Consider the following 22709-nt stretch of genomic DNA (forward strand, 5'->3'; position numbering starts at 1 on the left):
AACATTAAGAGGCCCACATACCGCAAAAAAAAAAAAAAAAAAGGTAAAAATAGGTAAGCAGAATCAGCATCAAACTGAAAAGCTTCTGCACAGCAAAAAAAAAATCAATAAAATGAAAAGACAACCTATGGAATGGGAGAAAATACCTACAAACCATATATCTGGTAAAAGGTTAATATCCAAAACATATCAGAAACTCTGTAATTCAATAGCAAAAAAACAAAAAACGAATAACCCAATTAAAAAATGAGCAAAGGAAGTGAATAGACATTTTTCCAAAAAAGACAAACAAATGACCAATAAGTATACGAAAAGGTGCTCAACATCACTAATCATCAAAGAAATGCAAAACAAAACCACAATGAGATATCACATCATACGTGTTAGTATGGCTATTATCAAAAAAAAAAAAGAGAGAGAAGAAGAAGAAGAAGAGGAAGAAGAAGAAAAAGAAAAAAAAATCTAAATGTTGATGAGGATGTGTCCCATGAGCAGCAGACCTATGAGGAGAAAAAGGGTAAGGTAGGAAATTGCTTTTTCTTTATTATAAACCTTTTAGTATTTTTTTGTTTGTTTTTTAAACTGTGTGTATGTATTACATTGATACAAACAAAAATTTAATTTAGGGACTTCCCTGGTGGTCCAGTGGTAAAGAATCCACCTTCCAATGCAGGGGACGTGAGTTCAATCACTGGTCAGGGAACTAAGATCCCACATGCCACAGGGCAACTAAACCCATGTGCCACAACTACTGAGTTCGCGCGCCTCAACTAGAGAGCCTGCATGCTGCAAACTACACAGCCCACGTGCTCTGGAGCCTGCACGCCACAACTACAGAGCCCACATGCCCTGGAGCCCATGCACCATAACTGGAGAAGAGAAAACCCACACGCCACAACTAGAGAGACGCCCGCGTGCCGCAACAAAAGATCCCACATGCTGCAACGAAGATCCCGTGTGCTGCAACTAAGATCTGACGTAGGCAGATCAAATTTTTTAAATTTAAAAATAATTATAAAGGGGGAAAAAAAACACTGTGCCCCATTTCAATTTAGTTCCTTAATCAAGAAACAACTAAAGGATATTTAATAAGTCCTAGAAGAGATTAACTTCTATGGTTTTGAGGGGGGTGGCTGGGGAAGGGGGATGAGGGGGTAGGCAATAGCAGCAGAGCAGCTATGACACATCAAGTATTAGACATTTTCCTAGGCGATTTGTCTAAATTATTGTATGGAATTCTCACAATAACCCTATATATAGGTAAATATTATCATTCCCTACCAACATAGGAGGAAGTTGAGACTCAGAGTGGTTAAGTGACTTGTCCACAGACACAAAGCTGGGAAGTGAAAGAGCCAAGATTCAAATTCAGATTTATCTGCCTCTAAGTCCTACTCTTAACTGCTATGCTATCCTAGTCCTCGGGGATATGACCCCACCTTACCTCCTCCACATCTTCATCTAATGGCTTATTAGGACCCACTTTTCTCACTGAGTCCTGTAACTTCTCGGTGGAAACCTAAAGTTAAACGGGAGAAGATTTTTCAGCAAAGTATTAAGGGAACAAAACAACTCATTAGCCTATAATGAAAAAGCCTGTCAAATTGGGTTTCATTTGTGCTTTCCAAAGATTTTCGTCTGCCTGGCCTGGAGGTATTGCTACAAGGCTACACTATCAACACAGAAGTGACTGGGGAAAAGCAGAAACAGCAGTTTAGGAAGAGGTCACCATCCAACTGTCTAGATCTCAGCTTCATCTCTTTTCTCTCATCATGTCTCACCTTCCTTCCCTCTCCCCCCAACTCACATTCTAGCTACATTTAACAATTTGCAATTTTCTGACCACCACAAATTATACCATGCCTCTGTCGCCTTTTTCCCACCTGCTCAGCTAATGGCGTCTGCTTTTTCACGCCTCTTCTAGCCCACTCAGGTAAAAGCGGCCACTCTTTCCTTGGCTTCTATCATACCTTGTGCACCCTTCCAGCGTCATATCTGTAACACTTTATGGCACATATTTATAAACGTACCTGTTTCTGACTTAATAAGCTGTAAGCTCCCTGAAAGCAGAGAATATGTGTTCATCTGTGTCACTAAATATTTGTGTAAATACGTATAACTACGATCTCTCTTTCATAAAGGAAATGTCATACTGCATATATATGCCATTAAAGATGATCAAAAGATATGCTAACCTTATTTACAATACTCAAGATATGAAAATAACCTAAGTGTCCATCAACAGATGAGTGGATAAAGAAAATGCAGTATTATATATATATATATATATATATATACATATATATATATATACATGTATATATATATATATATATATATATTCAGCCACAAAAAAGAAGGAAATCCTGCCATTTGAAACACCATGGATGAACCTGGAGGGCATTATGCTAAGTGAAATAAGCCAGACACAGAAAGATAAATACTGAATGATCTCACTCACATGTCAAATCTAAAAAGTCAAACTCATAGAAACAGAGAGTAGAATGGTGGATGCCAGGGGCTGGGGTGTGGGGGAAATGGAGTACAAACTTGCAGTTATAAGATGAATACGTTCTGGAAATCTAATGTACAGCATGGTGACTACAGTTAATAATACTGTATGCGATACTTGAAATTTGTTAAGAGAGTGGATCTTAGGCATTCTCCCCCTCCCCCCCCCAAAAAAGGTAACCATGTGAGGTGACAGCAGTGTCAACTAACTTGATTGTGGTAAACATTTCACAACATATACATATATCAAATCATCACGTTGTACCCTTTAAGTATATACAACTTTATTTGTCAATTTAAACTTCAATAAAGCTGGGGAGAAAAAAAGATATGCTAACAATGGCCATCTTTGGGTGGTGGAATTATGGGCTATTTATTCTTTCTTTATTTCTAAAATTTCTGTAATTAAGAACTTCCGTTCATCAAAGATATAATTAAAACAGTAAAAAGGCAAGCCACAAAATGGGAGAAAATATTTTTGCAACACACATAAAAGGAACTCACAAATCAATGAGGAAAAGAAAAACAAACCAATAGTAAAATGGGCTTAAACTTTAAAAAAGAGGAAGTGAAATGGTCAAAGAATGTACATATATGCATATGTATGTGTATACATTTTTACATGTACACATACATACATACTTTAATATGTATACATGGGGACTTCCCTGGTGGTGCAGTGGTTAAGAATCCACCTGCCAATGCAGGGGACATGGAATCAATCCCTCCTCCAGGAAGATCCCATATGCCGCGGAGCAACTGAGCCCATACTCCACAACTACTGAGCCTGTGCTCTACAGCCCGTGAGCCACAACTACTGAGCCCATGTGCCACAACTACTGAAGCAGGCACGCCTAGAGCCCCTGCTCCAAACAAGAGAAGCCACCGCAGTAAGAAGCACATGCACCGCAATGAAGACTCGATGCAGCCAAAAATAAATAAATTTATTTTTTAAAAATATGTATACATGAAAATGTGATCAAAGTCATTAGTAATTCAAGAAAATGCAAATTAAAGCCACAATAAGATATCACATCAGTTCAGCAAAAAACGTTAAGCCCTATAATACCAAGTGTTTCAAGGATGTACAGGAACAAAAACTTGCACACTGCTGGTGACAGTATAAATTGGTTCAACTGCTTTGGAAAACAGTTTGGCGTTACCTAGTAACATGGAGAAATGCATGCTTCTCTACAAAAGGATATATATACAAGAATCTACATTATTCATGATTTCCCCAAACTAGAAATAACTGTTCATCAACAGTAAAATGGATAAATTAATTGTGGTACAGTCGTACAATGGAATATTACACAGCAGTTAAAATTCACAAATCAGAGCTAAACACAAGAACATAAATGAAAGAAACACAATGTTGAGTAGTAAAAGTAAGACATAGAAAAATACATACAGTATGATTTCATCAAAATAAAGTTCAAAAACAGGCAAAACTATATTGTTTAGGAATAACGTACACAGATGATAAAACCACAAAGAAAATCAAGAAAGCCACTCCTGTAAAAAAAAAAGCAGTGTGATAGTTACATCTGATGGAGGGAGGAATGGGGTTACTAGTGGGAATGGACATCTGGGGGGTTTCTGGGTTGCTGGTAATGTTTTATTTCTCTGTGTGGGTGCTGAAAAACATGGCTCTTTGCTTTATAAAAAGTATAAATCTAAAAATATAACTAGAAAAGGACAGATTGTACATAACTTCTTTAAAATGCTTTTTAAAAGCTACAAAAGGTCCTATGTGCTGACAAAAATTAACCATTTGAAATTAGAGACTTGATGCCCCAGAGGCCCAATATTAAATATAGAAGAGTGAATCTAAACAAAATTGATGTGAACCCAGGTGGGCTGAAAACTTGGTAATCAGCACCTCTCCCCACGATGGCTCTCAATCATGACCTCCTCAAAGAAGGCTTTGACATTTTTCTTGCAACTGCTAATTTCTTGCTTTAGAATATTTCAGCTAAATTCTGTATTCATCTTTGCTGGGTACCAGTTGCCCAGATACAACAGGTAAACATAACCTGATATATAAAATTTCGAAATTTAGAATCTTTTACCTATGGCCTGGAGAGCCAGAAAAACTGGCCATAGTCTATTTGGAATATTATAGGCATGACAAAGCCTAATCCCTTTTTTATTACACAGGTAGCCCTGGTGATAACAGGAACAGATTTAGAGATTTGTTTACTTATAAATATTGTAAATTTGGGATTGTATATATATTGTAAAACTGGGGTTGATAAAAACTGTAAATATTTTCCTATCAAAGAGTCAGACTTGCTCTGCTACATTGCCTGACTCAAGTTTTGGCTATGAGATGTGGCCCACAGAACCTCCTAAAATCTTTGGGTCAAACTATCTCTGCCTCTTGGTATTATCTTTTAGCCCAAAGGAACTCATCCAATAGACTGGCCGGGTTTCATTTTCTTAAGCCTCAGTGATAAATTTCTCCAAGTCTTTTCTGCTTAGACTCAAAGATTTCAGCAATTAACCAAAACAGCCTGTGGACCCATTTAATTTAGTCAGCACAGAGTATTAAAAGAATTTGAATTTTATTGCCATTAACTTGAGCTTACCCCCTTGAGTTCACCACTTGGACTGCCCCTCCCGATAATATCAATCAACATTCAATACGTTCCTGGTCCCTTTGATATTTGAGTTTAAGAACCACTTTAGGGGCTGCTGACCCAACTCATTTTCTGCTATGAATTAAAAAGGAGGGGAGGATTTACTCATTTCCTAGGGCTGCTCTAACAAACTACCACAAACTTGGTCGCTTAAAATAACAGAAATCTGCTCACTCAGTTCTAAAGGCCAGAAGTCTGAAATTAGCATCACTATGCTAAAATCAAGGTGTCAGCAGGACCACACTCCCCCCAGGACTCTAGGAGAGAGTCAGTCCTTTGCCTCTTTCAGGTTCTGGTGGCTGCAGGCATTCCTTGGCTTGTGGTTGCATAACTCCAGTCTCTGCCTCTGTCTTCTCCTCTGTGTACGTCAAATCTCCCTCTATCTCTCTCACATAAGAACACCTGTGAAGCAAGTAGGGACCACCTAGGTAATCCAGGATTATCTCCTCATCCTAAAATGCATAACATAATCACATCTGCAAAGAACCTTTTTCCAAATAAGGTAACATTTATAGATTCCAGGGATTAGAACCTGATATCTTTGGGGCCATTCAGCCCACTACAAAGTCCAAAATGTAAAATTCCACTCCACTGAATCATCTACACTGTGCCCATAAACCATCTTTCCTGAATTATTATTTTTTTTAATTTATTTATTTTTGGCTGCGTTGGGTCTTTGTTGCTATGCGGGCCTTCTCTAGTTGCGTCGAGCAGGGGCTACTCTTCACTGCAGTGCGCAGGCTTCTCATTGGGCTGGCTTCTCTTGCTGCGTAGCACGGGCTCTGGCTGCGAGGGTTTCAGTAGTTGCGGCTTTGGGCTCTAGAGCGCAGGCTAGGCTCAGTAGTTGCGGTGCACGGGCTCAGCTGCTCCACAGCATGCAGGTCTTCCTGGACCAGGGCTCGAACCCATGTCCCCTGCATTGGCAGGTGAATTCTTAAGCACTGTGCCACCAGGGAAGTCCTTTCCTGAATTCTTAACAAGCAGCCTCCAAATAATCTTGGAGGTGTATCTCTATAGGAAAATAAATTAAGCATGCTCCTCCAAGCTATGATGCTTATTTATAAATTATGGGTGCCAATGTATCAGTGCATTATTATATTATCATACATATAAAAACAGAAAAGTTTTAAAGATATGGGGAAAATAAATATAGATAGAATGACTACCATTTCCTTCCAACACCCAAATGAATCTTGTCAATTCTCTGGGTTACACATCCCACTACCCAAAACACTCTTATTGTGCATCCTTGCTCCCCAAAACTCCAAGGAGGACCTTTAAGGACTGCTGCTTAAGATGGGAAAGATGACTGAGTCCTGGGCTTCCCACTCTAACTTTATCCACAGCACGTCAGCCTGGATCTCTGATACATTTGGGGGTTTTACAAATGATTTCTATACAAAAAATTATCCTCTGCAAAAAGAAAAAAAATAGCAAAAAAATAATAATAATAGGTCTGAAACCCACTTCCCTGGAGCATTCTCTTTTGGTGTGAGCCTCTGGGCAGCCTTTCACGCAGGTGGCACATGACATCACTCGGCCCCAGCTGTTCCTTATTAACTCAGCCTCTCAGCGAAAGATACAGCCTTTTCACATCTTGACTTTTTTAAGGAGACAGCCCATTTTGCAAATCAACCAAACACATTAAACACGGTTAAGACTGCCGCATTCCACAAATATAAGTTTGACAAAGAAATCCTATGTCTTCACAGCCTCCACTAAAACATGGAATGACCTGAAGTTCTGAAGGACACCAGGCTTGGTGGAAAAGCATCCCTGTTTTGTCACCCTAAAGGAAATGCCTGCCGAGCCAACTGCACCTCCAGTGGGTCAAAGCTCAAGAATCACCCAGAAACCTATAACCCTCACTGAGGCCTCGAGACCATCTCCAACATGAGCGGACTTTGTAAATGCGTTCTCTGCCTGCTCATAATGCCTAATTAGGCCCTGACCACGAGGCTAAGAGGTGGAGAAGAAAAGCCAAGACGCCTGCAGGCTGCCACTTGAGTTCACAGCAAAATGACAGGCAGTGTGCGTGATCCGAGTGGAAGAATCTGACAGTCACACTTCAGTCTTTCAGCCACATTTTTTTTTAACATGGGGAGGTTGTAGCATCAATAGTGTCATCCTCTAATAGAAAGGACAACTACATATAATGCATAATTGCCAGTCTAAATGACTTGTTATTTTGACTGCCTATTTTAAAATGTCTGTAATTGCTTCCAATGAGACTTGGAATAAATAAGCCAGCATAGGCAATCACTGGTGGAGGCACAGCATGGCTTTGGAAAACTTAGTACAAATTATTTTGTCATGTGTGAATTACTACCAATTCCTGATTATGATCACAAGGCGTTTGTAGTACTTTATTGGGTGTTTCTTCTAACTGTGTCCCACTTAAGCAACAGAAGGAGTATCACACACAGGTGTATAAAAGACAAGGCAGTCTATTTTCAAGGGCAATGAGCAGAAGCCGGCTGAGCCTGATAAATCAGTTTTACAGAATGTTAGCTCATGCCAAATCCTGGCCCTTTCTGCAAAACAAAAGTAAGGTAGAAGCACATCTCACTGAGAATTATTGCCATCTCTCCAAATGAACTTTTTTCCCCCTCGTATGCTTGTTTGCCAAGACTTAAAATAACAAATCACTTCTTTATAACAAAATTGTCTCCCTGGAAGAATAGTCTTCAGTGTGAGTTCTGATAGAGCAATAGCTCCTCTAAATGACAGCAAAGGCTTGCAGCAGGGATGTGAGGCACATCTATTTCAGGGCTTCCCATTAAAGAGAAAAGCAGTTTGGTAAGAAATGAAGTCATTTCCTGACTCATTGGGATGCCATGTTTAAACCACAGTTTTTTGCCTGAGGATATAGAGGTTAGAAAAATGTGACTGAGCCTAAAAGAGATGAATCAGCCCTTAAAGATTCAGGAAAGCAACTTTTTTAAGGTCCTTCACACACTACTGGAACACGTAAGATAGGGAAAGAGGCTTAGTGAGAGCCTTCTCCCATTCTTTCCACAGTAAGAAGAAGGTTCTCCATCCTACACAGTTGGTTAAAGTCATTTCCAGAAATAATCAGTTGAAGTATGATTACACTTTTATGTGTGGATGCAATAGAAACATCAATACTTAGGCATTAAAACCATCAGGAGATAGGGGAGAAGACGGATTCAAAGCCTGTTGATTTTGCATATTTCTAAAATAAGTGAGTCAAAGTACCAAAACAATCTATTTTTGAACTATGATACACAAAAATTAAGTAAGGATTCCAAGATTTTATTTTACTAGAAAAAATTTTAATATTCAGTCTCACTAGGAATCAAGGATAAATTCTATAATTTAAAATAACAATGAGGGGCTTCCCTGGTGGCGCAGTGGTTTAGAGTCCGCCTGCCGATGCAGGGGACACGGGTTCGTGCCCCAGTCCGGGAAGATCCCACATGCCGCGGAGCAGCTGGGCCCGTGAGCCATGGCCGCTGAGTCTGCGCGTCCAGAGCCTGTGCTCCACAAAGGGAGAGGCCACAATAGTGAGAGGCCCGCTTACCGCAAAAAATAAATAAATAAATAAAATAACAATGAGATATCATCTTCACCTATCAAATTAGCAACAGATGACAAAATAAAGGGGGGGTGGATATTACTCAGAGCAGGTGAGGAACTACAGATTGGCTCAATTTTCTGGAAGATGGTTAAAATCCTTTAAATGTTCACACTCCTTAACCCAGTAATTCTGCTTCGAGGAAGAATTTTTTTTTCTTTTTCTTTTTTAACTGAGATATAACATAGTTTAAGGTGTACAATGTGTTGATTTGAAACACTATTACAAAATGATTACCAAAATGATGGAGGTGTTAGTGTTATCTAACACCTCCAGCAGGTCACACAATTACCATTTCCTCTTTGTAGTGAGAACATTTTAAGATCTACTCCCTTAGCAACTTTCAATGATATGATACAGTATTGTTAACTATAATCACCATGTTGTACATTATATCCCTGAAACTTATTCCGCTTACAACTGCAAGTTTGTACCCGTTGACCAACATCTCTCCAACTCTCCCATCCCTCAACTCCTCATAACCAGGGTAGAATATTCTGTTTCTATCAGTTCGACTTTTTTAGACTCCACATATAAGTTATATCACAGAGTATTTGTGTTTCTCTGACTTATTTCACTTAGCATAATACTCTCAAGATCCATCCTTGCTGTTGCTAATGGCAGGATTTCCTTCTTTCTCATGGCTGAATAGTATTCCTGTGTGTGTGTGTGTGTGTGTGTGTGTATCACATCTTCTTTACCCATTCATCTAGGAGTCTATCTTAAAGCAATAAGCTGATATTTGGACAAAGATAAATTCACAAAACTGTCCTTCCAGCATTGTTTAGAGTGGAAAACACAAAAGCAACTTAAACGACCAACAAGAGGAGAATAACAATACTATTGTAGAACACTAATATGATGGAGCATTATACAACTAATATGAACTATATTTAGGGATTATTCTTTAATAATAAGGAGACGTACAAATAAAAAAAAGCAGTGTGGAAAACTATATATACAGCCAGAAAAAATATGCAAGGATTTCCTAATTGGATATCACTCTGCAGACTGGACTAGAAAGATCTTCCCCATTTTAAACATACCAGGTATTACTGATGTCATATTGGTATATTCACAAACAGTGAACCTTTGAAACCCTGGTGGTATTTCTTGATGAATCTGAGTCAATAAGTATCTTCATAAACTTCTCAAAGAACAACAGAGCTGAGCTGTCTACTGGTTGACCCTGCCTCCAGGGCCCTGGAAGACGATAGCCAATAAGAAGAGGGCAGTGTGCGAGCAGCCAGTCTGCAGACTGGCCAACAGATTATAGTACATAGAGTATACATACCCCTTCAGAAATTCTTTTACTGCACTCCACTATTGCCATAGATGCCAAAATCCCGCTTAATGGATGTCTGTTGAGTCTTAGCTGAATTCTTACAAAATATTAAATATTGAATGGAAATGGGAGGAGGGGTATCAGAGAAAGATATGTAGAAACAGAGACCAAATCTGAGAAAGAAGCAAACTGGGTGGAAAAGGAAGATCTAAGAAATGTAGTAGAAAAGAACAGGAAAAGAAACAGAGAACAAGGAACTATGATTTCCTCAAAACTACTGGAATAGAGCGAATTATTTTACTAATTGCAAAAACGCTGCCAGCATCACCCTGATATCAAAACCAGACAAAGATGTCACAAAGAAAGAAAACTACAGGCCGGTATCACTGATGAACGTAGATGCAAAAATCCTCAACCAAATACTAGCAAACAGAATCCAACAGCACATTAAAAGGATCATACACCATGATCAAGTGGGATTTATTCCAGGAATGCAAGGATTCTTCAATATAAGTAAATCAATCAATGTAATAAACCATATTAACAAATTGAAGGACAAAAACCATATGATCATCTCAATAGATGCAGAAAAAGCTTTTGAGAAAATTCAATACCGATTTATGATTTTAAAAAAACCACCTGAAAGTAGGCATAGAGGGAACTTACCTCTACATAATAAAGGCCATATATGACAAACCCACAGCCAACATCATTCTCAATGCATTTCCTCTAAGACCAGGAACAAGACAAGGTTGTCCACTCTCACCACTCTTATTCAACACAGTTTTGGAAGTTTTAGCCACAGCAATCAGAGAAGAAAAAGATATAAAAGGGATCCAAATCAGAAAAGAAGGAGTAAAGCTATCCCAATGAATTTGGTAAAGTAGCAGGATACAAAATTGAGGCACAGAAATCTCTTGCATTCCTATACACTAATGATGAAAAATCTGAAAGACACATTAAGGAAACACTCCCATTTACCACTGCAACAAAAAGGATTAAATACCTAGGAATAAACCTACCTAAGGAGACAAAAGACCTGTATGCAAAAAACTATAAGACACTGAATAAAGAAATTAAAGATTATACAAACAGATGGAGAGATATGCTATGTTCTTGGACTGGAAGAATCAACATTGTGAAAATGACTATACTAACCAAAGCAAACTACAGATTCAATGCAACGCTTATCAAACTACCAATGGCATTTCTCACAGAACTAAAACAAAAAATTTCACAATTTGTATGGAAACACAAAAGACCCCAAATAGGCAAAGCAATCTTGAGAAAGAAAAAACGGAGCTGGAGGAATCAGGCTCTCTGACTTCAGACTAATACTACAAAGCTACAGTATCAATACAGTATGGTACTGGCACAAAAACAAAGATAGATCAATGGAACAGGATAGAAAGCCCAGAGATAAACCCACGTACATATGGTCACCTTCTTTTTGATAAAGGAGGCAAGAATATTCAATGGAGAAAAGACAGCCCCTTCAATAAGTGGTGCTGGGAAAACTGGACAGCTACATGTAAAAGAATGAAATTAGAACACCCCCTAACACCATACACAAAAATAAACTCAAAATGGATTAAAGACCTAAATGTAAGGCCAGACACTATAAAACTCTTAGAGGAAAACATAGGCAGAACACTCTAAGATATAAATCACAGCAAGATCCTTTTGGATCCCCCTCCTAGAGAAATGGAAATAAAAACAAGAATAAACAAATGGGACCTAGTGAACCTTAAAAGCTTTTGCACAGCAAACAAAACCATAAAAGAGATGAAAAGACAACCCTCAGAATGGGAGAAAACAGTTGCAAACGAAGCAACTGACAAAGGATTAATCTCCAAAATATACAAGCAGCTCATGCAGCTCAATATCAAAAAAACAAACAACCCAATCCGAAAATGGGCAGAAGACCTAAATAGACATTTCTCCAAAGAAGATATACAGATTGCCAACAAACACATGAAATGATACTCAACATCACTAATCATTAGAGAAATGCAAATCAAAACTACAATGAGGTATCACCTCACACCGGTCAGAATGGCCATCATCAAAAAATCTACAAATAATAAATGCTGGAGAGGGTGTGGAGAAAAGGGAACCCTCTTGCACCGTGGGTGGGAATGTAAATTGATACAGCCACTATGGAGAACAGTATGGAGGTTCCTTAAAAAACTAAAATTAGAACGACCATATGACCCAGCAATCCCACTACTGGGCATATACCCTGAGAAAACCACAATTCAAAAAGAGTCATGCACCACAATGTTCATTGAAGCTCTATTTACAAGAGCCAGGACATGGAAGCAACCTAAGTGTCCATCGACAGATGAATGGATAAAGAAGACGCGGCACATATATACAATGGAATATTACTCAGCCATAAAAAGAAACGAAAATGAGTTTTTGTAGTGAGGTGGATGGACCTAGAGACTGTCACACAGAGTGAAGTAAGTCAGAAAGAGAAAAATAAATAACACATATATATGGAATCTAAAAAAACAAAAAAAAGGTTCTGAAGAACCTATGGGCAGGACAGGAATAAAGACGCAGACGTAGAGAATGGACTTGAGGACACGGGGAGGGGGAAGGGTAAGCTGGGATGAAGTGAGAGAGTGGCATGGACATATATACACCACCAAACGTAAAATAGATAGCTAGTGGGAAGCAGCCACATAGCACAGGTACATCACCTCGGTGCTTTGTGACCACCTAGAGGGGTGGGATAGGGAGGGTGGAAGGGAGACGCAAGAAGGAGGAGATACGGGGATATATGTATATGTACAGCTGATTCACTTTGTTATAAAGCAGAAACTAACACTCCATTGTAAAGCAGTTATGCTCCAATAAAGATGTTAAAAAAAGTTTGCTTTCTGCGTTCGCGCCCACTGTGGTGCCACCAGACGCGCCCTCAACATGCAAAACGACGAATTCGTGGACCTGTACGCACCGCACAACCGCATCGGCGGCTCCAAGGACCACGCGTCCGTCCAGACGAATTTGGCCGAGCTTGACAAGGTGACAGCCAGGTTCGATGGCCAGTTTAAAACCTACTCTATCTGCAGGGCCATTCACAGGATGGGTGAGTCAGAAGACTCCATTCTCCAACTGGCCAAGGCGGACGGCATCTCTCAAAGAACTCCTGACTGGAGAGGACCATGGATGTGGAATATTTGTCATAAATAAATAGTGAACCCCCCCAAATTAAGTTAATATATCAAAACACAACTCTAGAAAGTTGTATTCCCTAACAATGACTAAAATTTATTGACTGCTTTCCATATATGTATAACTTTCCATATATCAGGCACTGGTAAATGAAACCAATACACATAGTGAGATGTTTACATTAATTCATTTAATCCATATCATTGCTTTACGGGATAGGTATTCCTGTTGTTCTCTTTTATAGGAGAAGAAAGGCGAGGCCTAGAGAGGTTAAATAAGTTAAGCAAGCACTCACAGCTCTTAGGCAGAAAGGCAGGGATTCAGCCCCAGGGCTTCTGGCTCCAGGGCTTCCTCACTACAGTACAGCCTCTGCCCACTCAAGCCACCACAAGTGCCTCCTTTTGAAGTCCTATAGTTCTTACCATCAATCATGCATATTTAATAGTGAACACTTACAGTTTTGCATGTTTGTTGCATTTTCAGCTTAGTACAACATGTCTTCCCAACTAGACTCTAAAACACTGAACGCAGGAACTGTAAATAATACTTCTCTATAATCCTCACAGCACTTAGCACGATTCTCCACTCATTAAATAAGATTTAATTGGACTTTCGGCAAAGAGATAACTTTCAAAACATCTATTCCGATAATTTTGCAATCAAATAAACTCTGCCAACATTCTTTGCTAAGAAGCAGTCATCTTTTGAGATTGCTGGAAATTTAAGTTTAGAAAAAAAGAAGCTAATGCTTTTTTATCTCATTCTATTCCCTTTGACGGATGAAACCAAAAATAATCACTTCGCATCTCCAAAGTGCTCCACCCCCATGAAAGCAGGGGGAGAGTGAGCCATCACTAGGACACAAATGTGTTCTGCTCAAGGCAATTAAATAAATCAAGCAACCCCCAAAATATAGTTAAAGCAAAGTGACTCAGACACAGTTCGTGTTTTTAGTCACTCAGAATCCAAAGTTACTCTGAAATATGAATAGTTTTTAAAGCATTACTCATTTTGCTTTTGCTGATAAAACTAAAATAATCCAATACAATTATCTGCATGGTCATAATTTAAAGATTTAAAATACATGCTCAAAACCTAACATTTCAAATTAGTGCCACTCTTTAGGACAAACTCTAACTAATAATAATGATCTGGTATAAAAGTATCCTGGAGAAACTAATTTCCTACCATTTTCTTTTTATTAAGCTAATCTGAAAAAAAAAAAAAGAGCATTCTTCCATGGGGCTGTCCTTGAGAAAGCACAGCACTGTATAAGCCACATACCTAAAAGGTCATTACTCAGAGTTGAAAGCTGTTTTCCCATCTCATCTAAGAAAGCATTTCTTCTCACACTGGAAAATTAAATATAGTTCAAGACCTTCATTTAGAAATAATTGACTTTCACCAAATCCATAAACTAGAACAATTTTTAAGTGACCTTATCAGTAGCTCTAATAGGTTTAATCGTATATGCCAACTTCTACTGGTTGGTAGTAGAGACCTGGATACTGTGTTGAGAAGGATTCTGAAGTCATATCCAAGAAAAAACATGTTTGGATCAATTAGCAATCAACAATGCATGTGTACCAGTACCAAAAATTTGGGCTAACTGCCATAATTTATGAAATGTAAAATACAAACCGTCAGTCTGAAATGAGAGATGTGGGCCAGGGATTTCAAAGATGCTACTGGATTATTTGGTTCATTTTAAGAGAGAAAATTCATTGCTTAGTGCCCCAGATTTATGGCGCTCTAATCAAATAAGCAGTAGAGGAACAGGAGAGGGACTAAACATTTAGTGACAGTCTACTGCATGTCACGCACTGAGCCTTACCTCAACCACCTACTTCCATGGCCATATCCAAGATTTTTGTCATTACCAATAACAACACCTCTCCATTATCTTAATTTCAATCATTCTATTCCTCAAACACCATTTCCTATCTTTCTGGCTTACTCCCTCCAGTATCTAGTCTCCCAATAATCCTTCTACCCCACTGATATATCCAATTCTTTGGTCCTGCCACCCTTTCACTGTCCCTCACCTCCGCACAGGGTCCTCAACTTTCCTACTTACCCATCATATACTCCACGGTCAATTTTCACTCCCTTGCATTCACTGTCAACTCCATTGCTCTTTTGTCTCTTCATCGTAATTGCCTAGCAAAACCCTACGCTTTGTTAAATCCAGTTCTCTCCGGACTCCAGACCTGTATCCATGTAACCTAAATGTTGCCAGAGAAATAAACTGTAGTGACTGGTCTCATTCTAAATTCATGATTACTTCAAGAGCGTCCTTGGTAAGACTGCCCATCCCACTCTATTTCCTTCATCCATTCATCCTCCACTAGACATTAATTTCACACCTTCTCCCTTCTCTTCAAATCTCAATGTCTCTTCCTCCTTACTTACTCTCCACTAACGGCCCTGTTTCCGGCTTCATGGTAAACACAGAAACAAAAGAGAATTCCCACAGCGTGTCACCACACCTTCTCCGCACCTACCTACATCTGTTTGCATATGCTCTACCCTCTCTTCTGATACAATGGATGAGCTGTCCTTGCTTTGATCAAAAGCCAAGCCCTCCACGTGCATACTAGATCCCATCCCTCTTCCTTAATCCGGAACACCTCTCCAGCAATTCTCCCCTCTCTCAGCATCATCATTTTTTCCCTTTCTACTGAATCATTCCCACCAGTGTTCAAATATTCTATAAATATACCCATCTTTAAAATAAAAAACTGTTCAAACTTTTCTTGACCCCCACATACCCCTCCAGGTATTGCCTCATTTTTCTGCTCCATTGTTTTATGGAGACAGGAATACCTAATCAGAAGGATTAGAAATGATGTGTATGCCACCCTAGGACAGTGTCTAGCAGAGAATGGAAACTCAAGAAACAAGTCATTGTTTACTTATAGTAATGTTAAGATCCTGCAGTAGGTGCTAAGAGATACACAGAATTAAGAAATATACTCCTGACATTTTTTATTACCTTTCATTTTGATAGAATTTCAAACTTATTGGAAAGTTGCAAGAATAGAACAAGGAACTCCCACATACCCTTCACCCAGATTCATTCATTCTACATTTTGTCTATCACCATCACCTTCACCATCTCTCTCTCTCTCTCACGCTCTCCTTCTCTGTGTGCTTTCCCAAGAACAACGGCATTCCTCTTACATAACCACTGTTCATATCAAAATTAGGAAATTTAACAAATACCCAAAGTAGTTTTCAAATTCAAATTCCAGAAGTATTTTTTATTCAGTTTATTTAAACTACAAACAAAAGTCAAACAAACAAAACAGTTTACCTATTTCTGCTCCATTTTATAGCCAAAATCTTTACGAAAACTCTTCCTGTTTCCATTTCTCTTCTTGAATCTACTCCAAACAGGCTTTGCTCCCAACCCCCACCCTGTCCCACATACACCACTGCAAGAATTCTTGCCAAGATCACAAATGGCCCTTTTATTGCTAAATTCAATGATGCATTCTCAGAACTCATCTCTCTTGACCTACCACTCGCATTTGACATAGATGATTACTCCCTCCTAAAAAAACAATCTTCACTGGCTCCCAGAACACCAAAGACTCCTGGTTTTCTTCTTATCCCACGAATGACAATTTCTCAATATCTTTTGCTGGTTCCTTGTCATCTCCCCAACCTCTAAATATTGGAATGTTCCAGGACCTCGTCTCTTCTCTATCTAAACCCAATCCTCTGATAATCTTATTTTGATATCTTTATGTTAATAACTTTCAAATATGATCTCCATCCCAGACTTCTCTCCTGAACTTCACACTAGCATGTTCAACTGCCAATTCAGTAACTCCCCTGAAATATCTAATATGCATCTCAAACTTTCCATGTCCAAAATTAAACTCCCCACCAAAACCCACTCATCCCACAATCTTCCCCATCTTAGTAAGTAACAGCTCCATCAATCCAATTGCTCATACCAAAACACTTGGAGGCATTCTTGCATCCTCTCCTCTCTAGTCTCTCATACCCAATCCATCAATAAATTCTCTTGGCTCTACCTCTAAATCTGACCACTATGCATCTGACCACTTTCCACTACTTCATAATACAAGCCACCATTATCTCTTGCCTAGTTTCCTTAATACTGCCCTTGCCCCACTGTGGTCTATTCTCAACACAGCAGCTAGAATGACCCTTTTTAAGGAGTAAGTCAAGTTATGTCATTCTTCTGCTTAGGACCCTTCAATGACTTCCTACCTCACTCAGAGTAAAAGCCAAAGTCCTCTCAGAAGCCAAGACCCTACAACAACCTCCCTATGGATATGTCTCTGACTTCAGCTCCCACTATTTTCCCCCACTCACTCCACTTGAATCACATTAGCCTCCTTATTGTTCTTTGAACACAGTATTCATCCTCCCACCTCAGGGCCTTTGCACTTGCTATTCCTTCTTCCTGCAATGCTCTTTATCTAGATGTCCACTGTTTGCTTCTTCACCCTCTTAAGGTCTTTACTCAAATGTCATCTTCTCAATGAAATCTTCCCTGACCACCCTATTTAAATTCTAAGAAAATTCTGGCATGCCCTTTCACCCTGCACTGTTTTGCTTTTCTCCATAGCACTTCTCACTGCCAGATGCACTATTTTATACATGCATTTGTTTGTCTGTCTACCCCTACCAGAATGAAAACTTTGTGAAAACAGGGTACTTTGTCTAGTCACTGATATTTACCCAGGATCCAGAACAGTACCTAGTACAGAAAAACCAGTAAATATTTGTTGAATTAATGAAGGAATGAATGTTATCTCATTTTATCTTCACTTAAACCCTATAAGGCAGGTCTTATTACCCCAATTTTATGATGCAGAAAGTGAGGCCCAAAGGATTAAATAATTTACCCAATAGCATACAACTAGTGAATACAGGAGTCAAGATTTGACCCCCAAGTCTACTTCCAAAGCTTGTCGCTTTTCTCATGACACTGAATTGGTTCCTTCAGAAGTAAATACTTGTCTATGTGACAAAGGCTTAAAATAAAATAAAATAATGTTGCACACATGAAACTTATATAACGTTCTAAATCAATGCTACCTCAATAAAAAATAAATTTAAAAAAAAAAGAAGTTTCAGGAAAAAAAGGAAAAATTAAAAAAATTAAAAGTCCCTAAATCCCAATCACGTGGTTTGGAATAAACGTAGGTGTTCTGGGAAGACAGTGATGCTGATGGTATATTTTTTGACTCTGGTCAAATCTCCCCCATAAAATCAGACAAACTCAGCAAAACCCCAAGCCCATGGATAACATCTATAACAAACCAGGTGGCAAAATGGTCCCAAGAAATAATATAAGGTGAGGATAATGCATTGACATAACAGGACCTACATAGTATCAGCATCTTCACAGGATGCAACATGATATATTAATAACCATACTATTAATAATAATAATTAATTAATTGTGTTGCCTTTGGAGGATGATAGGAAACCAATTCATTATCTTGAAAACTATTAAATGAAAGGAAAGAATCAAGTATTTATCCTGCCTTTCGTATATGAATTGTACCAGTGGTTAACCAATGAGATGAAGTGAAGGGTCTTACATTGAAATATTCCAACTAATAAATGAAGGAGAAATTACAGACATGTAACATCAGCATTTTGCAACCACTAATCTAGGCACTGAGCATCAAAAGTTGCTAATATCATAAAAATAGAGATATCCAGAGGTTATGTGTCTGCTGATGAAAGATCATACCACCTATAGTCTTGCCACACACACAAAATTGAACCTGAATCTGAACAAACCCCTAGACTGGGATTTCTCACCCTCAGCACCGACGGTCTTTGGAGCCAGATAACTTCCTGCTGTGGGGTCTGTCCTGCGCCGTGAGGGATATGGCAGTAGCGCCACCCACCCTGTTGTAAAAATGTTCTTTAATTAAAAAATTAAAATGTCTCTAAACACTGCCAAAAGTCCCCAGGCAGTGGGAGCAAAAGCACTCCCCACTGAAAACCACTGCTCTAGATGCAGCTACCATTCCACAGGTTAAAACAAGAGGACAGAGGAACATGTCCAATTAAACCATATGGATGCAAGCAGCAAATTACAGACTGTGGGAAACTTCAGAGATCAAATGACCCAGATTCTTCAATGAATACATTTCCAGGGGAAAAGGCAGCAGTGGAGGGGGAAACCTTTCTATCAAAATAGACTTAAAAAGCTGATTTTTTAAAAACAAGCAAAACTGAACTATAGGGTTTAAGGATGCACCTTTGGGTGATAAAACTATAAAGAAATGGAAGAAAGTAATTACCATACAAGTCCAATAGGGAGAAAGGTAGGCGGTTGAGGTTCGGATGGGACATTTGGTCGACCTTGGGGCGTCCTAGGAAACTGGCAATATTCTATTTCTTGACTTTAGTGTTATTTAAAAAGGTGTGGACCTTATAATAATTCACTGAGCTTTATATTTGTTTTATCCAGTTTTCTGTGTCTGTGTTTTCCCAGTAAAATGCATAAAGAAATGAGTAAAAGCATAACCAATAAAGAGAAGAATCTGCCTTCCTTTCTACTGCACTTGAGCTGAAGTTCTGTGGGAGCTGCCCTTGAGCACAGAACTTTGAATTTATTAAGTTCGGGTCCATGTTTATGTTCCCTTAGCCCAGAGGTGTAAATCCTGATCATTGCTTCAAAAACAACTTGGAAAATCATAGCAGGACTTAACACAACCCTACACAAACCGTACGTGTGATGTCCATACCTTGGCCTACTGTTGAAGGAATGTCTTGCATCAAAATCAGCAAATACCTACAAGGGAGCCTGTTGTGATCCAGGCAATCTTCCAGGCACTGTGAGGAAAGCAAAACAGAAAGATGTGAAGCACTGGCAAATGCAAACAAGGCTCATGGGAACTGCATGGGCTGAGTTGAGATTTGTGGGACAATGACTTTTAGAAGGATTTGCAGACCCGCTAGACAGAGACACTCCACAGGTGTATATCCTTTCTTGCAAAAGATATGCTCCTGAAGAGTTCTGTGGTGATTAAATTTTTATAAATTTAATTATATGTTCTCATTGACTTACATTATAATCAGAGAGTGGCTTTATCTACATTTTGGATTAATCTTCAACTGGCAGTGGCTCCCAACAGTTTAAGTTTCCCTGCTTCTCTGTCAAGTAGTTGACAGTTTATAAACAAACATTTAAAGGCACTATTTAAAGGAACCCTTGAGTGAATCCTTTTGAACAAAGGATTCTTTCATAACATTAATAAATAATCATTAGATTGAAGGTTCGTCAAGTTTTCTTAGAGTAAAGCATACCTATTCCCAAGACTCGGACGTCCTTTGATGGGGTTTCATTGAAATTATATCTCTTACCAAGGATCAGAATGTATTTTATGTGTTTTATGACAACATCTTGTATTACTGAGGTTCTTACTTTTTCCAATAGCATTTGAAAGAGCATTTTGTCCAGACACTCATGGGCAACATTACTAACTGTAGCCTGTGTTACAGAGTTACGTGATGCAACGGTACTTTGGCTGACATGACTCAGTTTAAATTACAGAATAAACGCAAAAGACTACTAAATCCAGGAGAGAGGTAATTTGAAATGACTGGTCTGCTGGTTGGATTCTTTGGAACAGAAGATGACTAAGCTGCTCACTTTAGAACTGTCTCTTGAAGACTGGGCCGCCTGGAAATCTCAAGTAGGTCACTGAACAGCTTGAATTGAGGATGGAGCTCATCGGCCCCACCATTCCCAACCGTGTCACCACAGTGCTCCCCCGCTGCCTGCCCACAACTCCTTCTACCACTCTGTTATCCCTGTCAACACTTGATTCTCACTCAGCTCTCCTGATAACTTCTCCTGGGCAAGTCAAAGGAAGACGCTGTCCTCAGTGCCAAGAGTATGAAAGCCCATCACACTTCACAGTGGTCAGATTACACTTGGGTCTAGAACATGGTGAGAGACTCCCAGGCTGCTAGAGAATGGCAAGACTCTAGGGTACTAATGCTTCTCCAGTTGGCTTAGGTAAAGATGCTCTTGCATGTCATCTTGACTGGGATTTGTGGACCGGTTTTTAATATAACAGCTCACCCTGTTGGTGTCATATACCCAAAGGATGTGATTTATGATGAGTTTCAGCCTGACAAACTTTGTTATTTCTTATCGAAGACCCCATTTATTTTGGAGTAAGTGGGTTGGCTTACTTTTTTTGTCTTTGGTGACAAGACTATAACTTATAATTGGTTTATTTAGAAAATGTACTAGAAATAAAAAATGGAATGCAGCACAGAAGAAAACGTCAAGAGTCTGTTTTACTGAAGAAGGGAAAATGATGCTCTTGCCAAATCAGTTACTTTCTGTGGCTTATAGAACTGCTTCCCAAGGACTAGATACTGCCTTCCATACTGTGCTCAAGAAGCTTTATCCATAAGGCACTTATCTGAATGCTGCGATACAGCCTCATGGTTACAGTTCCGGAGTACCTACGGAATTCTGCAGCTTTTAACATGCATTTTGCTATAGTCATTGTGGTAGGTAAAATTCTAAGATGCACCCCAATGATACACACCCTCTTAAAGATCCCCTCTGCTTAAATGTAAGCAGGACCTATGACTTGCATCTACCCAACAGAATATGGCAAGGTGGAGGATTTTACATAAGTAAACAAAGTCCCTAATCAGTTAACTTTACATTAATTAAAAGGGAGATTATCCTGGGTGCGCTGGACCTAATCAGGTGAGCTGTTTAAAAGAGGGTCTAGAGGTCAGAGACTTGAAGCAGCAATCTCTCTCTGTCTGTCTGTCTGTCTCTCTCTCTCTCTCTCTCTCCGTTGCTGATTTTGAAGAAGCAAACTTCCATGAATTCTACAGTCTCGAGGAAATGGATTTTGCCAACAACCACGCTTAGAAGTGGATCCTTCCCTAGTAGAGGCTCCAGATGAGAACTCACCGTGGCTCACATCTTGATTCCAGGCTTATGAGACCCAGAGCAAAAAACTCTGCCAATCTGTGCCCAGACTTCTGATCTACAGAAACTTTAATAAATGACATTTGTTTTAAGCCTCTAAGTGTGTGATAACTTGTTATGCAGAACAGAAAACGAATACAGTCATGAAAAATCAACAGTGGAATAGAAGTCTTCCACTAAGTGGATCCCTAACCCACAAGAGTCAGTGAACACAGAAATCAGAGGATCACAGATTAGAACAAGTGCTTCCACTCTCATCCAACCTCATCTGTCTTTCCATGTCTAAGAGCAAAGGATCTATGAAGGAGACCTAATGTATGTTTCAGAAAGGTTTTCCCTGCCCCAGCATTGTTGGTTGACTACAGACCATCATTCTGGGTCTACCTTTTCCCACATGTACAGCCCCTAAGTGCCAAGACCTGTATAAACCAAATGTGCCTCAGAAGAGATAAGAAAATACTAAACTCAGTAGGTAACAATGAGTGCCAAATTGAAATGCATGCCAATGTCAAAATCAAACTC

The sequence above is a fragment of the Delphinus delphis genome, chromosome X (genome assembly GCF_949987515.2).
Source record: "Delphinus delphis chromosome X, mDelDel1.2, whole genome shotgun sequence".
NCBI lineage: Eukaryota > Metazoa > Chordata > Mammalia > Artiodactyla > Delphinidae > Delphinus > Delphinus delphis.